General features: G+C 50.4%; 1 protein-coding gene across 3 annotated transcripts in view; it reads right to left on the reverse strand.

The window, feature by feature from the left end:
* Positions 1-19,243, reverse strand: part of MAPK4 (mitogen-activated protein kinase 4) — a 46,242-nt gene extending 26,999 nt beyond the window's left edge. For 2 of the 3 annotated variants that reach the window (XM_069775004.1, XM_069775006.1), the window contains exon 1: positions 19,129-19,243. The gene's annotated coding sequence lies outside the window, so the exon portion shown is untranslated. Of the gene's footprint in view, positions 1-5,577; positions 5,645-19,128 lie in introns of those variants that run through there. The other variant, XM_069775005.1, reaches the window with a different exon arrangement.
* Positions 19,244-19,799: the final 556 nt, after the last annotated feature.

The following is a 19,799-nucleotide window of genomic DNA, read 5'->3' on the forward strand; positions in this document are numbered from 1 at the left end:
AGATTTAGCCAGAGGATCCCAATATTTGGGGGATTTTCCTGACAAAATGTGATTTTCCAGTGGCAGGTGACCATGCAGGGGTGGCCATGGGCAAAGGACCACCTCTTGCAGATGTTCCAGTTGGGAAAAGATGGTTCAAAGCCCTCAGAGCACTTCAAGTTTTGCAGATAAACTGCAATTTTTCACCTGCAATTACTTCATTTAGAAATAGAATTGAACAAAAGGCACAAAGCATTAGAAAATGGCTGGGCTTTTTCTTTTGTCCAGATGATCAGTTCATCAAAGCTTTGGACCTACCATGTCTCCCTGTAGATGTTTATGAACGTCCAGCCAGCTGCAAGGGCTGTGACCTTGCACACGGATGTCCCAGGTTACCGACCGGTTCCAGTGCTGCTCAGAGGGGAAAAATAAAATAAAATTATGGCAGGTCTGCTCCCATTGTGTTCTCCATGCCAGATGAATGCCTCTGTTATAGACCTTAATCAGCAGAGCTGCTCCATTAACCCGGCAGTGGGTTCACAGTCTGGTCCTTCACTCTGCACTCCCCAAGCATCGGGCATCGCCAGTGGTATCCTCCTGCTCTGTGGCAGAAGTTACCCAGAGTAATGATAGGGAAAATACTAGATGCTGACCTTTATTTAGGTTTGGGACCATCAATCATTAAAGATGGAAGAGAAACGTAACACTTCAGGCCAGCACAGAGCAGCCATTTGAAGAGGGATCCAGTTAATGGTTAAAATAAAGACATATGGACCATATGACGGTGGTGAGCGATGTAGGCAGGGCAGGGATACCCTCCGAAGAGCATCTGCCAGCAGTTACTGAGCCATTTGGCAAACACTGCTTGCTCCTGTAGTTGGAAGCAAAAATAATTACAGCCTCTCTTCAATCCAGCAATTATCTAATGCTGGCTTTTGCACACAAGGATTGAACAGAGAAAGACGCTCTTGCTATTAGGAAGTGGGGCAATGTGCAGCCAGAGAGGTGCCTTGGTCCATAGTCAAAGGAGGGAAAAAAAGGATAAGAAACAAGGAGTGAAGGGGAAAAAGAAGGTAAATAAATCTTAAGGCTCTGCAAGGACAGCAGGAAAGAACACCCTGTGTGGGAAGGTTACCCCTGCGTTGCAACCCAGCTGCATGGCCATGGAAAGGGAGCACACGTTGCTTAAACCTCAAGAAGGCAGTGGGGGGGTCTGAGGACCACGGGAAGGTTTAAGGGCAGGCTGGGACCTGATGGGCAACCAGAGGGCTGCAAGAGGTACACCTGGCTGCAGCAAAACTGGAGCTTTTCCACCTGTGGTGACTAACCTGAGTTTCCTAAGCCTGCACTGAAGACCTCAGTCTCTGCACGAGAAAAAAAAACAAGAAAAGTAGCAGAAAATTCCTACTGGTAAAGGGAATTCTGTCAAATAGAGCTTGGGCAAACACGCTTCAGCAAGGTGCCATGTTGGGTTTGAGATCTGTTTCTATATCTCACTTCTCAGCCCCATCACCCAGAACCCACCATGTTGCTCAGCTTTTTGGCACTACAAGCCAAACTCCACGGGGTTTGCTGAGACCAGGTAGGGCTGGACAGGACCCGGTGCTAGCTCCCACGCTGAGCTTCTTGGCTTACTCTAGATGCAATGGAAGGAAACCAAGTTTTGCCTCGTCACCTTAATTATTAATAATTAGTACAGTTCTAGAAGCACTGAAAAGGAAAATGCATTGCATAAGACTAAAAGGGAAGAAAGAGCCCCGTTTTATCTCACGAGCAAATCGACGGGCTTCTTGGTGCCCCTGGCTACGTCTCAGTCCCCGGCTGAGTGATGACCCTGCAGCATCTTCTGCAATTACAGAGGGACCAAGGGAGAACCATCCCTAAAAGGATGGCCCTGGAGGATGGCAAGCCGTGATCCTGTCCCTGCTCTTGTGGCTTGGTCCCTCTCACTGAACCATCCAGGGAGAAGCTGCTGGCGAATACAGGGAGATGCTCCACAGCCGAGGGACCAGCAGGCAACACGCTCCCGCAGGACTGACCCCCGTCTCCATTTGTCCTTCTTATCTCTGCCTCCTCCAACTGAGACGACAGCAAACCCAAAGGATCAGGCTGACAAGCCTTCCTTGAAAGGCTACAGGAGTTATTTTTCCAGTGCTCTCCGTTATCCAAATCAGACATCACTTCTGACCAGTTATTTCATTAGAAGCACTAAAGAAATGAAATAAAGCACGCACACAGCCTTGGTGCTGCTCCCAAGTTATCCGAGCAGCTGATGCCTGGAAACTGCAGCGAAGGAACAACCATTTGACTATTTAAATGTGCATTTCTAACAAAGGGCTGGATCCTGGGGCAGTATTGCAGCTAACCAAGGAGGAGTTTCGGGATGCTGGCCCCATCATCAGCAATCCCGTTTTTTCCTCTCTTCTTGGTTCTCCAAGTCTATTGTAATGAACAAGTATTATTTCAGTGGCCTAACAAAAATAGCTGCCGAGACTAACAGTGGTCATAAAACCAGCAGCGATGCCATTTGGCTGCAGATGACGGAAAACATGGTCTATTTTCAAGGAACTACAAACCAGAGTCCCAGGGGTTTTTCAGTTGATGAGCCCAGGATCTGCCACCCACTTGAAAAGCTGAATTCAATGGGACCTTCAGGGCAAACTGCAGCAGAATACAGCCAACAGGTCCTGAAGCACAAAAGAGGGTCAGGAGCAGAGAGTAATGAAATTTGTGGTTACACCAAGAAGACATGCAGGGAAAATACATCCCACTTGTTTATACTGGTGGAGTCACCCCAATCTTTTACTCATGTGCTTCAAGAGAGGGTTTTGCTGGGGTGCTAGAACACAGTAAAACACAAAGGGACTCTATTTTTAAGGAATGTGAGTGCTAACTTTATTCCCATCCCCCTTCCAACCTCCTATCTATCCTAGTTTAAGGCTAGGAAAGCTTTGGGGTACTTTCAGAAAGCATATACCAAAAATTTTCTGTGTTGGAAAAGTCTCCTGTTTTGCAGACCATAAATCCCACCAATTTAATAAATATGTGTGAGGTCAAAGTCATCATTCAAACCTGCAGCCTGGCCAGAGGGAAGGGTCAGGAGCAACGCCCACGCTCCCACCAGCTTGCCCTCCAGTCGCACGGCCCGGCACAGAGGGGTGACCAAGGAAGGGACACGGTTGCTTATATGGCTAATTAAACAATTAAATTCCCAAGAAACACTGTACATATAAGAATAATGCAGGAAATGTAGAAACATGTTCCCTCTTTATGAACACTGAACACATTTTACAGTTCCAATTTACCTCTCACTTGCTTTTTCACTAAGGGCAGCTGCAGCAGCTGCCTCTGCAGAGATGCAAACAGAGATTTTTATAATCAGGACCCCTTGTGCCATAAAACACAAGGACTAGGAAATTAAGAAGCTTTCTTTTATTCTTCCATTCTTCCTCTCTCTCTCCCACACCACTCTGTCCAAGGAAGGCATTTGCCCTCGCGTTGCTGCTGGGATTTGCACAGAACTTTCTGCTCCCCTCACTCCTCTGAAGGCTCGGGGGGCTCTGGGTGCCCTTGCACTGGTGCAGGGGGGTTCTGTGTGCCCTCGTGTGGGCTCTCTGCTGCCAGCTCCCAGCAAGCTCCCAGCATTTCCCAGCACAAGAGGCGACCGTGACGTTGTGATGAACTTCTCCCTTTCACTGAACCTGCTCCAAGCAGCGGCGATCTCTCTAGCTGGATGAATTCATTAAAGCTCAAGTGTCGTAACAAGATGTCTGTTATTAGCAGAGCACCACAGGTGCTAATTAAAGGAGGATAACAGTGATCTCTCGCTTCAACACCTTGTAAAGGGCCAGATCCTGCAAACCATTACATCCCAACAGCCTTTTCAACTGGACCCAAGATTAAACACCGTGCTGCAAAGCAGGAGGGGTCTCGCAAGGGCTGTGTTCATCGTACAGGCTTAGCTTATTGATTCCCGTATCGGGCAGATCTGGCTGGAGCACGATGAGATTCATTTTTTCGTTCCCTCTCTTCACCCCAGCACCCCTCCCCGCCCCAGCAAAAGCCTTTCAAACGTCCTTTATCTCTGCCTCACTGCTCTCCGCGCCGCTGCAGCAGCAGCATCCCCACCGTGCACGGTGGAGGCCATCTCCGACCCGGAGGAGGCGAGCAGCAGAGACCCCGTGGCAGAGGGTGCAGCGGACCGAGACCGGGGAGTTTGGTGCCCACCGCTCCTGTGATGGACTCACATCTCTTCAGGAAATCTCTCCAAGCTTTAGTCACAGCAACGGAGTTGCTGAAGCAGAGGGAAATATGGGCAAGTCTCCTGTAGCTCTTAGCTCCCAGGCCAGCGACTGCTTCAAGGCTGAAACTTAATTAGTCCTTCCCATCAATAAACACGGGCTCCTGGTGCTCAGTTCTGCAGGAACATCCTGCAGAGAGCCCCGGGGAGGGTCACTCTTCAGGGCTGAATGCAGGTAAAGATAACGCTTCTGCTTTTGTCTTGGCAAACAGCCTCTTCCCTTCCTTACCTCCTGCGGTTCAAGCTATAAACTACAGGATCTGGTTCCCTGCTTTGCAGCCTCCCACACCCCCCAGGAGTACAAGGTTTTTACCACAAAGTTGGGGGCCCCATGCCCTGTGCGTCCTGAGACCCTCCACACACCCTGATACCTATCTGCTGTGCTCTGCACCAGCCCCACACCGGGCACCCTGGGAGAAGCAAGCACATCAGGCGACCAGATCTGGCAGATGGGATCCCAGGGAAACAGCAAAACAGGGGGCAAGAACCCATCCCAGCAAAACCAGTCTGATCTCAGAGGAATGAGCTGTTCCCCAAACCTCAGGATGAATACAGCCGACCGCTCAGCCTTTGAAGGATGCTGAAGATAAAGCGATGCTCTTGTGCTGTGTGTCCTCAGCTACCTCCGTGCTGGGGTCTCCGCCAGACACACCCTGTCCCAAAAGCATCACAAGCCTGTACACGGATACTGGCAAGCACTTGGACCTGTCCAAAAGCAAGCTGCAAAGTCAGAGGGCTGCTGTTGTGAGCTCCTGTGAGTGAAGCTGTTACTAATTACGACTGGCAGAGTCCTCCCCCTGGGCAGAATCAGACCCTCTTACACCAGAGCTGTTTATAGCAAAGAGCCAGAGATTACTAAAGTCAAATCAATGGGCACACTCCGGGTTTCTGAACATGGGTTTTATCCTCCTAGCTTCACTAGAGCTGCCAATCCACAGCACATCAGGCACCCTGGGTGATCTGAAGCAATGTGTTTTTCAGGAAGAGTTTTTTTCTTGGGGATGCCATGCAACCTTCCCAGGAGTGGATCATATACCTATTTCCCCAAAAAAAGTACTTATCAGATACCTTTCATACCAGCATCCAAACAGAAACCCACTGAGGAGGAGACAAGCAGAGCTGCTGCCAGCAAAAGGCCAGAAGGCACCAAGTAGCACTCCCAGAAGGAAGGTGAAATCTCCGTAAGCCTGTGGGAAAAGCCGGAAGGAGAAGGCAAAACCAAAGGGAAGCAGCACAAAAATGACCCCAGAGTCCTGGCTTGAAGAGTAGTAAAACACACACAATTTTCCCATGCATACCATTGTAGCGTTAAGCGAGCGGAGCAGCATCACTCAGCACTGCAAAGCCACCTCTGCTGCCCAAGCCTCTTGCAGGAAAATAGGAATTTTCCTCCTTAACAGCTAGGGCACTTGTGGCTAGGCCAACTTACATTCAGAAAAAAAAAAAAAAAAAAAATATCAGACAACGCTCATTAGTTCACAGAAAGAACAGAAAACAATGAAGAACTTGCTGACATTCGCAGGGATTTTAAGCAGTGCGGGAAAGCCACCTGGCTGCCCCTGGCCAGACAGCCGTTTTTGGTAAATCAGCCATGGCAGGGGGCTGCGAGTGGCTGAACACAGGCGAGTCGTGGGGAAAAGTCTCGTTTCCCAGGGGGACCAGCATGTGAAACTGCTCCGGGCTCGGCGGTCTGCAGCCAGCCAGCAACCAGACAGTGCCTTGAACAAACAGGGCTCAGTACATGCGCCCCGCAGCCAGTGCGCCCTCTCCCACCAGCCTAAGTACATTTGTTTGACATGGTATTAAGCTGGAAAAGCCCAGCTCCATCTTTATGAAGGCATCCACCCATGTCAAGCTGTCCACAACAGACAGACATACATCGTAGCCGGCGTATTTTGCTGCACCTGTAGCCTCCATCCTGCTCCCCCTTCACCCCTAGTCTTGCCAGCTGTGGTTTTCGTGCTGCATGGGCTTTTAACGGCTGACAACACATTGATTTAAAACCAGCAGAATTATTTCCATTACCTAAATAAAGCAATTCCTAGAATGGATGACTCAGAAGCCACTCCCCCAGCCATAAATCAGAGCGGAAACATGATACCTCATTGGGGCAAATCACTTTGCCCTTTTGGTTTGGCACCTACAGTCTTTTCTTCTGAAAACGAGATGAGAAGACCTGCTCTCTGCTGGTGCTTTGTTGGAGAGCTGGTCTTAGCTCCCCAGGACACCGCGGGTCAGGACTTTGCCTGTGTTATCACTGGAGGGGCTGGACCAAGATAAGCAAAACCAGGATGGTTATTAAAAAAAAAATTTAAAAAAAAAGAAAAAGAAAAAGAAACAGCCAGGAGGTTTTTTTACTGTGACTGAGGAGCCTGCACCAGGAATTTGCCCCAAAGGAGGTATGTGCAGCACGCACCGGCAGGCAAAGAGATGGCAGAGCAACTCCTTTGACTTGCCCCTACCCTTCGTGGGCCCCAGGAGGTACCTCTGCGAGCAGAGCGCCTGATGTCCTCTCAAAACACTGCACTGGATCTCACAAAAGTGCTTGCACTTGTGTCTCTTGGAGATTAACCTCTCCCTTAATCCCTCTGCTCACTGACAAATCTCATCCAGTTTATTTTGGGGGACGGGGCTGGACCGCTTGCAGATCTGCATGCTCAGCTTGGGAAAACAACGAAGACAGGCTTTATGGAGAGGAAAAAAAAACCACCCTGCATTTGTCTGCAGAAATCACTTTGTAAAAGGTTTCCACTCCCACTCCTCCCACTGCAATCCTGCAGCAATGGCCCCACGCTGCTGCAGCCCCAACACAGCAAAAGAGATGCTCCCCCCAGCAACTGAGAGAGGAAAGGGGGTAAAACTATGTGGTGCAGAGATTTGCCCAGTGCCCCAGCCAGAAACACCCCCTTATGCCCCCCTCTCCTCCCAGGCCGCTCGGGGCAGCTGTACCTCCAGCCACATGCTCTTGCCTCCATCGTCCTCAAGAGGAGCGAGCGATCAGAGACGTCCATCTACGAACAACCCTCTGGGAGGGTGACGGCAGCTTTCGCCGAACCGACACTCGCTGAGCATGGCAAGACCGAGTACACAGAGAACGTGACCTGTAACCCATCGTAAACAGCACAGGCATAGGTTCAAACCTCAAGGAGAATTAATCATACATCCAGGAGACTGTCCAGATGTGGTATTTCACCATACGCTCTGTCATATTCGGCCACCTTGATCCACGTGTACGGGGGTTTAGGTAGCAACACCTCCTGGAAGATGTTCCTCTTCAAGGGCGGGCTTGAGCCGCCTTTCAAGCCCAAACTGCTTCACCGCTCCTACAGACACAAGCCCTTGCTCACGGTCAGGTTTCTGCAGTGCACACCTCTGCTCTGTGTTATCTCCCGGCACAACCGAAAGGGCAGCCCCTCCAGCCTGACCCACACGTCCAGCCCGCCCGCCCCATACATCCAATCTGCCTGGGGAGCAAGGCAGGTCCTTCCCAACGGTGGGGACTCGGCATTCCAAACTTCATCCCTTTCCTTGGTCTGACTCCCTAAAGAACAGGGCCACAAGGTCCCACACCTGCAAACAGATGCTGGAGACCAGGAATCCCACACTGAACAACTTCACACGGCAAAGCTCCCAGTCTTCTACTCTGGGAAAAAAGTCTCTGCTGTTTTAATGCTTCCCAGTCTCATGATTTTGGGAGACCGTGGTGTGTAGTCGTGGGATGCCAGCAGCCAGCAAAGCTGAAAGCCAGTGGCAGTGGAAGAAATGTGCTGGCATCGTCAAAAATAACGCAGGAGATTTTCTAGAGAATTAAAACAAAAATGTTGTAAGTCCTGGTCTAAAATAGCCAAAGCAAACCAAAACACGGTCCTAGTGACTTTTAGCCATCCAGATAATAGATGGGGAATAAAAGGCTTTGCTGGACCACTGCTAAAGCTTGCTCTCAGTATAATCACTGACTACTATAACGAGATTACGTGGATTAGCTGTATTTTAAGGAAACGTCAATGAACTGGACAACCTTTCTAGGTAGGTTTTTAGTGCTACACAGAATAATACCGGAAAGACATCAAACCAAGGCAGCTATTTTTAGAAAGCATTCCTCTAAATAACCTAGGTGGAGAGAGATTGCAAGGCAACGGAGGTGCATTAATGCAGGCAGTAGCTGAATGAATGAACGTTGCAGAGAAAAACAGATTTATCCCTGGTTTCTCTTGGCCGAGTTGCACAAGAAATTAATTCAGCTGGACCCAAGCGTGTATTCCTCCAATGCTGTGTTGTGAAACACACACAAATGTTGGAGGGAATAAGCAACCCAGGAGGCACTCTGCTAAGAGAGGAAAACATGAGGCCAGGATGATCCAGGATGAACGCGCTGGAGTTTGTGCCTGGTGCCCTCAAGTCCTCCCCCTGGCTACAGACAGGGCACGTGCCTGGGAAGGTGCACCCCAACCAAAGTCTGAAATTAGACTTCACCATCATCACGGCATCCTTCACCACATGGGATGCAGTAGCTATATCCCATGCAGAGAGCGGCGGTAGCAGTCCACCGAGGTGCAGACAGATGCGTTTGCCCAGCACTCGGAGGGACTTGTCTGTTTTATAGTCATTGCACTCCTGCTCGGAAAACCCAGCGGTCACATTCTCGCTCGCATTTTCTACTAACTAACCTCACGATTTAAGAGGAACTCTCAGAGAATCCATTTTTTCATTGCTTTTTGTCCCTGGAGCTTACTCCTGCAAAACACCCAGCAACTTCAAAATAAGCTGGATGCTGCACAGTCCAAAGTCTTTTACTCTTCTTTTCCAGGATGGATCCAAGCTGGAGCCTTGGGGACTGAAGCCTGGAAATTTTACTTCCCATGTTCTATCCAGCCACATCTCTGCACCTTCTCTCTCGTGACTCAGACAGGGCTTGTGAATAAAAGCCAATTAGGGATTAAGCATCAGAACAGCACAGCAAAAGGATGGCCCCTACCCAGGCAGCTCACAGCCTGGGATCTTTAGCTCCCACCCTGGTGAAGCAACAAAAATAACCCATTAAAAAGTCACTTTAATTGCCTTTGCAGTGGTTTGCACAAACTCCAGCTTGAGGTTAAAAATTAATTAAGCCTTAAATTGTAAATTCTCTTCCATTCCTCCCACTTCTACCCTTAAATTTTAATGGGGTCATGATGAGGGGGGAAACAGATCCAGCCAGTCCTCCAGCTCTTGTACCCAGCTCCTCCGCAACAAGGACCAGGCTCGCTTCTGCTGGGTTTGCTCCACCATGGGCTCCCATTGCAGGCACCCAGTCTGTTTTGGAGCACACCACCCAGGCTGCTGCCTAGATGCAATTAAGACAGTCACGAAGTTGATATTCTTCATGCCAGAAACAGTCTTAACCAGGATGAGAAAATTGAGAGGGTGCAACCATGCCGTGGTCCTCCAGAGCCCTGGGAGGATCTGCTCCATCCCACGTGGGGCTCGTGCTTCTCAGACTTTGCCCATCACTTTGTGTCCACGTTTACTGCTACTCAAGAGGAGAAATGTTCCACCACCACACTTTTGTTGAAAAAAAGATGCAAACAGGAGGTAAGCACATGCAGCAAAGCCCAAAAGGCACCTCACAGTGGAGCACTGCCTGCCTGCTGCCTGGCTATCGCTGCCTGCTATGCGAGGATCATCTGAACTGGGCACGATCCTGCTCCCCATGAAGACCTGGGTGCCCAGAAGGGAGGAGGGAGTGAGACAGCAGCTCCACGGCAAAACTGGGAGGCTGCTGAAGGTTTGGGCTGGTTTGCTCCGTTTTCAAATCTGATGCTTTAAATGCAGGGCTAGAGCATCAGCCTGCCCTATGCTTCTTTGAGAGCAATGCAGTTGAGGTCCTCTGCACCAGCTTGGGCTCTAGACCACCGGTGCCCAACATTTAGCCAAATATTGCTCTGAAACATCCCTTCTGCTCTGCACAGGGCCGTAAAAGAGTGATCAGGATGGAGCAATTTCACAGCCTTAATCCATTTCTTCACTTTTGGCTCCAGTGGGCGGTAAGATACCCATTTTGCAAAAGGAATCATGCTAAGAAAACCTGGCTGAGTGGTTTGGTTTGCAAGACTCAAGTCTTGGAGACTTACTATTTTTTTTTTCCCTTTCAATATCTATTGCTCAAAAAATGCTTATGTTTCTAAAGCATTTTGCAGATCTTACAGTACTTTGCTGGGAAAAAGGAAAGCTGACAAACATATTATGGCAATAAAGATTATATTTTCTGTCTGAGTAGTAGCAGCCACATGAGATTTATTCAGATAAAAAGAGGCCAGCGTAGGAGATAAGCTTATATTCCAGGATGTAAACCTAAATCATGGGAAGATTTAGAGACTCCACGGGGAATGGGCATCCTGCACCCCTGCAGTGGAGGGATTCCTGCATTAAAAGCAGCATCCCCACACTCTTCCCAGGGTCTGCAGGACTGTCTGCCCTCCTCAGTCTCATGGCACCAGTGAAATGAAACAGGTGAGATGAGCAAAAGCACCAACCCGTGCTGCTCCACAGGGAAAAAGGAGAAGTTCTCCAAACTTTGCCATCACAGTTTTTCCCCTAGTTGTTCAGCTACTGCATTTATCCTGTGACTGCTCCTGGGATCTGCTGAAACACACAACATTTTCACGTACTGAAAAGATGTTGCAAGTATTATAATTGGAATTCCCTTCAAATTTCTCCCCTTTTTCCAAAACACACTCTGCCCATTTTGTTGCATTTGAAGAACAGACAGCAATTAGCTTTCCAGCTCAGAGATACTTTTTTTTTTTTTCTCTCTCATCCTTAGACCCATCATTCTAACAGATGAGATTGTGGCATTTCTAATGACTTAAAGAGACAAAGACTGTAAAAGCCTTTCCCGAATGCAGAATTGCCTCCACGCTCTCCAAACACACAAGATAATGAGGCCCTTCAAGTGCCATGATCAAACTCCTTTCTACCAGCCTGATTAGTGCCGCTAACAATCTTGCTTGTGTCTCCACCATCCTCACCGAGTTCAGCAAAGCACTCTCTGCAGCATTTACACTTTGTTAATCAGTTGGTATTTACCAGAAATTTGAGGTTGCTTGTGCTGAGCTGTTCTGCCTGCTCACCTGCCTTAACATCAGGGGATGCAGCGATGCAATCACTAACCCCGGGCAAAACCCAGCACCGAAGAGGCACGCAGATGGCGCGGACGTCTGTCATGCCTAAGATCAAGCAGGTATTTTGGGAGCGGGTGCTCACTACTCGCAGAATTTTTGTTTTCTTTTTAAATAAGCAGAATGAGCCTGTGTCTAATAACAAGAGTGGCTAAGACTCAGGTGAAGCTGGGATGTGAGACAAGTTGAAAAGTCAGTAATATCAACCATTGATACTGTTTAGCAAACGTAAAGCCCATCAAGATGCCCTTTGAGATTTCCCTGCCCCTTATTCAAGCGAGACAGAAGATGACTCAGCAATGATACCGTGCGCATTGCGATCCCTTCACAGCCACCAGTTACAACTCGAGCTTTATTTTCCTAAAAGAGTCTCATCAAATTTCACATTTCCTTGTTCTTCCCTTGTACCAAAAAAACCCAAACTGACCTCAAGTGTAAAGCAAAAACAGGAAAAAAAGAGAAACGTGCATATAAAATTTCAACTTTGCATTAAAACTTATCTCACTGAAGTTTAGCAAATGGTGGCATGGGCGTGCAGGAGCAAGGAAGACATGCCAGCTGCCATTGCTAGCACAGCTGCATGCACATCTGGCCCCAGTCCTGCAGCATCCCCTTCAACCTAGCAGCAACTCCAGGAGCAACAAGAGACCTGCCCCTTTCCACCATGCAAGCTTTTTTTCTGCTTCATGAGGCTTCCCTTCTTGGTTCCCACATATTCCCACATCCCTGCCAGCTCCCTGGCCACCCATTCCCCGCTCCCAGCTTCCCTTAGCAAGACGACTACCTTCACAGAAACAGCAGCAGTCTGCTCCGTGCTTACTGCCTTACTAAAAGCACATATTTATTTCTAATTTATGGCATTTCTGAGCAAACTCAGCCTGGGAGATATATGGAAGGAAACTAAGGCTGGCCTGCTCATTTCAGGCTCAATGAATTAAAAAAAACAGGGAGAAAGCATTCCCAGAAAGCAAAAGAATTGTAATTCTTAAAAGAAATTATCTGAAATACTCTCCAGGTGAGATTCATTGCTTGTAGAAGAGATGCAAACCAGTCCCCATGTTTCAAGCTGCAATACTGACAGAAATGCAAAGAAACAACCTTTTTTTTCTCTTCCCATTCTCCTTGATCTCATTTTAATTGGAACTGGTCCCAGCTGAATCAGATCCCGAGAAGCCCAGCACCTACCCTCTTGTCCTTGAAGTCATTTTAAGCCGGGACCTATTTCCACATTCACATTTCCAGCCCTGCCTCCTCACAGCATGCAAAGGTTTAATTTACCTTTACCCAAAGGCACTTTCTAATAGTTCAAAACTTTCCGTATTTCACAGGACGGGGCAGGGGGAGTTAATGGAGCACACAGGCCCGGCGAGGGGCCGGGTACAACCGGTGCTGTGACGGCAGACGTGGGATGATATTCCACCTTAATTGCAAATGTGATCCAGCCTGCATTTTCTTCCACCTCCTCTCCTCCATAAACCCCCAGACCAGGAGCATGCAGTCTGGGGCTGGGAATACCCCCAGCTCCTTCCACAGGGATTGGGAGCATCACAGCCACAAAAAATAAGATATGGGGAAGGGAGAACAAGTCCTTCCAGAAAGGCTCATGCCTCCAAGGCTGATGTGCTGTATTCCCCCTGCCCCGCTTCACTCACACATAGGAACAAGCCTCTCTCAGGGTCCAGAGATGATCTGCAGGGTTTCCTTTAGGAAGGGATTTGGGGAGGAGGGCTTAGGAAGCATCCAGAGGGAAGCAACCTGTACTCTGAAACATGACATTTGATTAGGCTTTTTATCTTAGTTTACATAGCTAATTGTTGCAGGTGTATCAGTTACCATGTAATTAATACTGTTGTAAAATCAGGTGTAGCCAAGAACTGACTTGTGCAAACAATCCGAGCAGCTGGGACAGATGGACACCAACGGCTATCAGCCCTGGGGGTTGTTTACTCTTCCCTGACTCCGAAGGGATCCTAACATGAAGCTGAGACACAGCCAAGCCACTTCCCCGGGAAATCATATGGACTCAGAAAGTCTCCCATCACTCAGCCTGGGAGTAAGACAACAGCTCAGGACAGCAGAGGGTAACTTTTTATCCCTGGCAGGTCATGGCCGGTGGGGAACGCACTAAGGGTGCAAGAGCAGATGCAAGACTGAGGGCACAAGGGCAGAATGCAGATTTCCCACTGCACGTGGCAGATCTACACTGAGTGCCAGGAGGGGACTGCTCTCCCTGCCACAGAGCGGCTGTGCACCCAGAAAAACACGTAAGCATTCCTGCCAGGGCCCTGATGGACACGCGTGTACCTGGGCACCACTTCTCACACCACTGGGAATGCTCACATCAGAGCTCTGGAAAGCTTTTTCTTTGAGTTCCCCCACTCCTTCCCTTCCTCCCAGGAACGCCCTGAGGATAAGCCTGCTAAAAGCCATGTAGCTCTGGGCTGCTGCAGTGGCGTGGGCTGGCCAGCTTCCTACAGAGATGACTGTTGTGTATAATATAGAAACTGAGCTGCTTGTTCCAAGCACAACCACCCCGGCTGCTTTTTAAAGACAGGCTTAGTTCAGATGCAAAGTGCTGCAGGAACAAGCAGTGCTAATTCCCCCTGCAGCCTTCAAGCCAGGGGAAGTTTTCAGTATGGAGATCTGGGAGCTTGTCCTGCTCCTGACCCTCTCCCAGGGACAGGGAGTGCCTGCAAGGTCAACCTGGCACCTTTCAGCAGGGCTGAAATCGGCTCCTGTAAATCCCCACATGCAATTCCGCCTGGAAAGCCCTCGAAGAAGATCACTGTTTAACCTTGCCCTAGCACAGATCACGGGAAACACAGAGACGCTTCCCCAGTGCCAAGCTTGGGCTGCACTGGTCAGCATCGTGCCTGCCTGGGAAGCGCAACCGATGAGGTTTGCAAGGTGCAGCGGTCGGTTAGGAGAGGAATATGAAGACGTCAAGGCACAAAAGAGGAGATTCAGTGCTTAAATGTGCAAAAATAATTCAAACCATATGAAGTATGTGATTTTCTTCCGCAGGGCATTCGCAGGCCAGAAGCACCAAATTTCGCTCTCTTCTATGCGTTCAGCTGCACGGGTACAAGGAGGACAACGTCTTGCCACTATTCATCACATACATACACCCGAAGAGGTAAATAAAAATACCACAATGCAAAAAACTAATGAATAATCAATACCAAACCCAAGGAACACACCAGTAAGTCTTTCGGATGAAGAGCCGCTGCTGGCACGTGGAGTAGCTCACATTTCAGCGTTAATTGCCCACGGAGCAGCAGCAGATCTATGTGATGACGATGAAGCCAAAATGAACTGCCATGTCTAATGCAAGTCCTCTTCCATTATAGTTTCTTTCTGTTTCCATGCTAGTCACAGAAACTATGAGCCCAAAATAATAGCAGCAGTGTCTAAATTTAAAAGGACAAGTTTTACAAAGCCAAAAGCAATCATTAGCGTCACTGAGAGTAAGGGACTCGCTCGAAGCATCTACCAAAGACCCCAAAAGTTACAAATCCAGAAAAGCAGCAAAAGTTAAATCAGGCAAAAACCATTCTGGCAAAAATGAGATGTGGAAAATCCATGGAAACATGATCTTTCTAAAAGGCAAAGAAAAGGAAGAGGAAAAAGAAATGGCATAGAAATGTCCAGGGTTGGTGACTGATGAGGACCTCTAAAGGAATCCAATTAAATCCGAACAGCCAACTGAATTAATTGTAAAGTAAGGCACTTTTTAAGCATGCTAGCGATAGGGAATTAGATAGCTGCTGGATTCACTATTAGGTACCATCAGTAACATTGGAAATAAGTACCTGTGCTGCCGATGGGATGCTGGGGGTGGGACAAAACAGTTACCAAAGAGGACAAGAGAAACTCAGTCTACAGATTAACCATGTGCATCCCATTGTGCAAAAGCAGGGTCTTTCCCAACAACCTCCTCTATAACCTGCCTTAAAACCCCTTAATGACAGAGATTTCAGTATTGCCAAACATCTGCTAAAATAAAGCATTTTAAAATCAACCAGTGAAACACAGGGAAACCTTGTGTAGTGACAGTATTTTAAGAAAGGACAGAAGGTGAAAGGCAGGAGCAGCAGGCAACCTGGGGTCAGCTCCGACTAGAATAGCCGGACAGAAATTTCAGGTAAATACACGAACTGGAGACTAAAAATACAATTCCAATCAGCCAGCTGAGTTTCCTGGAATTAGGTCTATTTAAAAGACTTATTTTTTTCTTTGACAGCCAACAAGGCTGCATGACGCAGGCAACTGCCTCGACACAGCGTTTGCCTGCATTTCTCCGAAGCACATAATATTTTGAGGATAAGTCTCACACCAGGTGTAATGAACACCCACACGTTAGGTGTGTGCCAGCACAGCCCCAAGTGTGGCTGTTGATGGGATGAGACCAGGGAGGGAAGCCAGCACCCAAGCACGGTCCTCGGATTTTTGTTGCTGCTCAGTCTCATCTGTGATTCCTTCTGGGAGATTAAATGTCAACCTGTAACACAAAAAACCCCAGTAACTAGTGGATGGTTGGCTGATGCCACAATTGCACAGAGACCCAAATCACCTCGGTGGAGGTCACAGTCCAACAGACCATGCTTTCATGTGGTAAAGTAATACATGAGGCCAGAAAAGGGATCTCTGCCCGAGCCAGAAAAGGATTTGGGTTGAGCGTGGGGCATCTCTTCTGTGTATGCTGTCAGAGCAAAGCCAGTGCAAAGGGAGGTGGTCCTTGAAGGTACAATGGGAAATATGTCCATTAGAAGCTGGAAAGCAAGCTCACACCAACACACGGCATTGCCGAGGTCACAGCTGCATCCAGACTGGCACCTGGATGATGTGGTCACACCAGCCAAGTCCCAAGGGCAGCCACAAAAACCATACACAACGGAGCAGGAGCCTCTCGGCGTGAGGTTGTAGCACCTCAAATACTTCAGCCTCCTGAGGAGCAGGTGAAGAGGTGACCCAATCACTGCAGGCAAGGAGCTGGGAGTGACAAGTCACCTTTGTGACAAGGGCACAACAACATCCCCCCTCTGCAAGTCGAAGCTAGATAAGTTCAACCTTGAAATGAGATAGCATCTCCCTAGAGTGAGAGCAATTAAGTGTTGGCACAAGGTAGGAAGGGGGGGGCTCACCATTGCTTAGAGCCATTAAAACAAAATTAACGGGCTGGTTTTTAACCCAGCCTTCTGTGTCTGCAGGAGGATGAGCCGCAAACGCTTCCCTGCAGTTGCATTTCTGCAACACCTCCCACCTGGGGACGTGGAAAGTTTCAGAAGCATTATTTATGCCTCAAAAAAGGCCTGAGTGGTAGGAGAACAGCAGGGTCATGCTAAAAAAGGAAAGATCAAGGCGAAAGGACTGAAAACCAAGATTTGCAAGCATTGCACGAGATTCATCTCACTTAAATTGTGACCTCTTAAACTCAGATATCCAAGTCGGAACCAGCACCCTGGAAGACGTTCGCCTGCGCCATATCTGAGGTTTACCACAGGGCGAAACGAATCCCATTCGGGAGGTGCCTATCCCCTCCATTTGGTGGGCGGCAGCTCAGACCAGACACTTTTAGATGCCCAAGCGAGGGCAAATGAATTGCATCCACCAAAACAGCTTCCACTGCAAGTGAGCTGCCTCACACCGCCTGGAAAATCGAGAGGCAATTTTGCCTTGCTGAGTTGCCCAGCACCCAGGAGGCAGAAGCAGGATGAGAAAAAGCTACTCCAGCACCTGGAGGCAGGTCTTCATGTCTCTGTTCTAGGTATAAAGAAGAGATAAACAGAGACCATATGCATGAAGCACTCAACCTGGAGAGCTTGAGGTTGGCCGAGATGCTCGCAGTTCAGCATCCTTCTTTCTGAACACGGGTTATTTGATTGGGATTTCAGACCTTATTGGTCCTCACTAATAGGCTGGGCTCTGCTTGAGGAGGGAAAGGACTGCACTGAGCCTGACTTTTCTCTGCTTTGGCTCTGAACCCAGGTGGAGGCTCACAGTGGTGGTCTCCCAAGCACAGGAGAATCGATGGTACGTGGGTTATCACGTCCCTTTACCCTCACCTCTTTTGCAGGGAGGGGGAATGCTGATATGCGCGCCTGCTGGGTATGAGATTTATCCTCAAAATATTATGTGCAACTCCAGCCCTGGCTCCTGCGATATCCTCGCTATGGTCCTGGTCCCCCTTTCCCTGCAATCCTTCTCACACGTACCTCCATGGGGCTTCATTGTCACCTTCAACCTGATGGACATCTGTCCATCCAAAAGGAGGAAAGTGCACTGCAAATCTGAGTCTCAGTTGCATGCCTTCATCATATCCAAGGTGATGATATCACCATCCCCAGGCCTCATTCTGCAGGAGGCTGGGCTTCTGCTGCAGACCAGGGGAGGGAAAAGCACTCTGCGTTTCCTGGGAAGTTCCCGGTGCCAGGTAGGATTAGACACGCCTAATTAACAGTGAGGAGCAAGCAACACAGAGCTGAACGCAGGGACCGAAACCCCTCTCAGCAGTATCCAAGCACTGTGTCTCCAAAACCAAGCCACCTGCTTCGTGAAGAGAAGCCCTTGATATTGCACATCACCTTCTCTAGCCGCAACATCCCCCAGGCATACAGACAAGAGACAGGTAGCGGAGGTACCCAAACACCTCCGACACCCCAAAAAGGCTGAGCTCTAGATGTACACCGGACCCTGGGGGGACCCCTCTCCCCTAACCCACCCCACGCCTCCACGCTGGAGGACGCGGCCAGGCAAAGAGCTGTGCAGGGACAGCCCGTCAGAGCCGCTGGGACATCGGGGTGGGGTTTTTCCCCCCCGCTTTCTGGTACTCACACTACACCAGCCTGGAATGAATCTTCCCGAGGTGCCGTGCCTCCCGGCACAGCAGCCAAGCATGCGTTCATCACACATCGAGCACGTTTGATGGCCATTAAAGCCTGGACCGTCGCCACCTGCCATCTCCAGACCCGAGGGTCTAGTTCAGGCTAGGAGTAAATAAATAAGACGGAGAGCAAAGGCAGCCTGCCTTGGAGGGGGAAAGAGGGAGAGAAGCAGGTTTCTCTCTCCGGACGTGGAGAAGGGAGCCGGCAACCTGCCGGGCACGTTGACGCCAGCTCGTTTGCGCGCAGATTTAGCCGTGCAAGCCCGCAAGTCTGTATGCATATAAACATAAAGCACGTACATACACATAAAGCAGGTGTAGAAGCGGGGAGAAGCAAAAGCAGACGCGTTCGCTCGTCCTCTCGGGCACTGCAGGCTCCTTACGGATTTTAAACCCACCGTTCCAAGGAGGCGGGGGGGGTCTCCGGCAGGCCTGGCGGTGGCAACGGGGCCGGACCGGGCTGAGCCCCGGGGAAGGGCGAGACGGGACCGGCACCGGGACCAGCACCGGGACCGGCGGGCGGTTCCAGGGAGGGCTCCCCCCCCCCCCCCAAGGCGGGTCCCGGCGGGCTGCCGGTCCCGAGGTCCGGTCCCACACGGGACAGGAGCGGGAACCCGGGCAGCGAACCCGTTCACCGAAACCCCGCCGTAACCCACCGCCCACTCTCCCTCCGGCCGGCTCACCCCGCACCGCATCGCTTCCCGCCCCATAATCCCCTCACCGCCCGTCCCCAGCGGGTTCAGGCCGGGGTAAACGGGAGCGGGGCGCGGCGCGGGATGAAAGGGAACGGCGGAACCGGCGCCACTTACCGCGGCCGCACCGCTCCGCCATAGCCCGGCTCGGCTCGGCTCGGCGCACCGGCACCGCGCGCCCGCCCCCGCCGCTGACGTCACCCACCGGCCTCCGCCGCCGCGCGGGGGCCACCTGCCGGGGGAGGGGGCGATCCCCGGTGAGGAGCCGCCTCAAGGGGAGCCCCTGTGTCCCCCCAACCCCGGCTAACCCTCGCCGTCCCCGGGAGCGGCCGCCTGAGGGGATCCGGTGTCCCCCCCGCCGTCCCCGGGAGGAGCCGCCTGAACGGCTCCGGTGTGTGTCCTGTCCCCCCCCTGCCGCCGGCCAGCCCCTGTGAGGAGCTGCCTGAGGGGATTGGGTTCCCCGCCATAGTCCCTGTGAGGAGCTGCCTGAGGGGTTTGGGTTCCCGCCATAGTCCCTGTGAGGAGCTGCCTGAGGGGATTGGGTTCCCCGCCATAGTCCCTGTGAGGAACCCCCGAGGGGGGATCCCTCCTGGCCCCCCGCCCTCAGGGTGTCCCTCACAGCAGGGGCAGGGAGACTGAGGTGAAGCCTCACTCTGAACGTGGAGACAACCCAGGCTGGGCTTTCTGCCCTTTCCCCCCTCCATTGTAGCCAAGGTGTATTTTGTTTACCGGTATTAACGTGTGGGTTTCCAGGTCTGCACCAAGCCAGCGTCCCAGCAGCCCGTGAG

The sequence above is a fragment of the Haliaeetus albicilla genome, chromosome W (assembly GCF_947461875.1).
Source record: "Haliaeetus albicilla chromosome W, bHalAlb1.1, whole genome shotgun sequence".
In the NCBI taxonomy this organism is placed as follows: Eukaryota; Metazoa; Chordata; class Aves; order Accipitriformes; family Accipitridae; genus Haliaeetus; species Haliaeetus albicilla.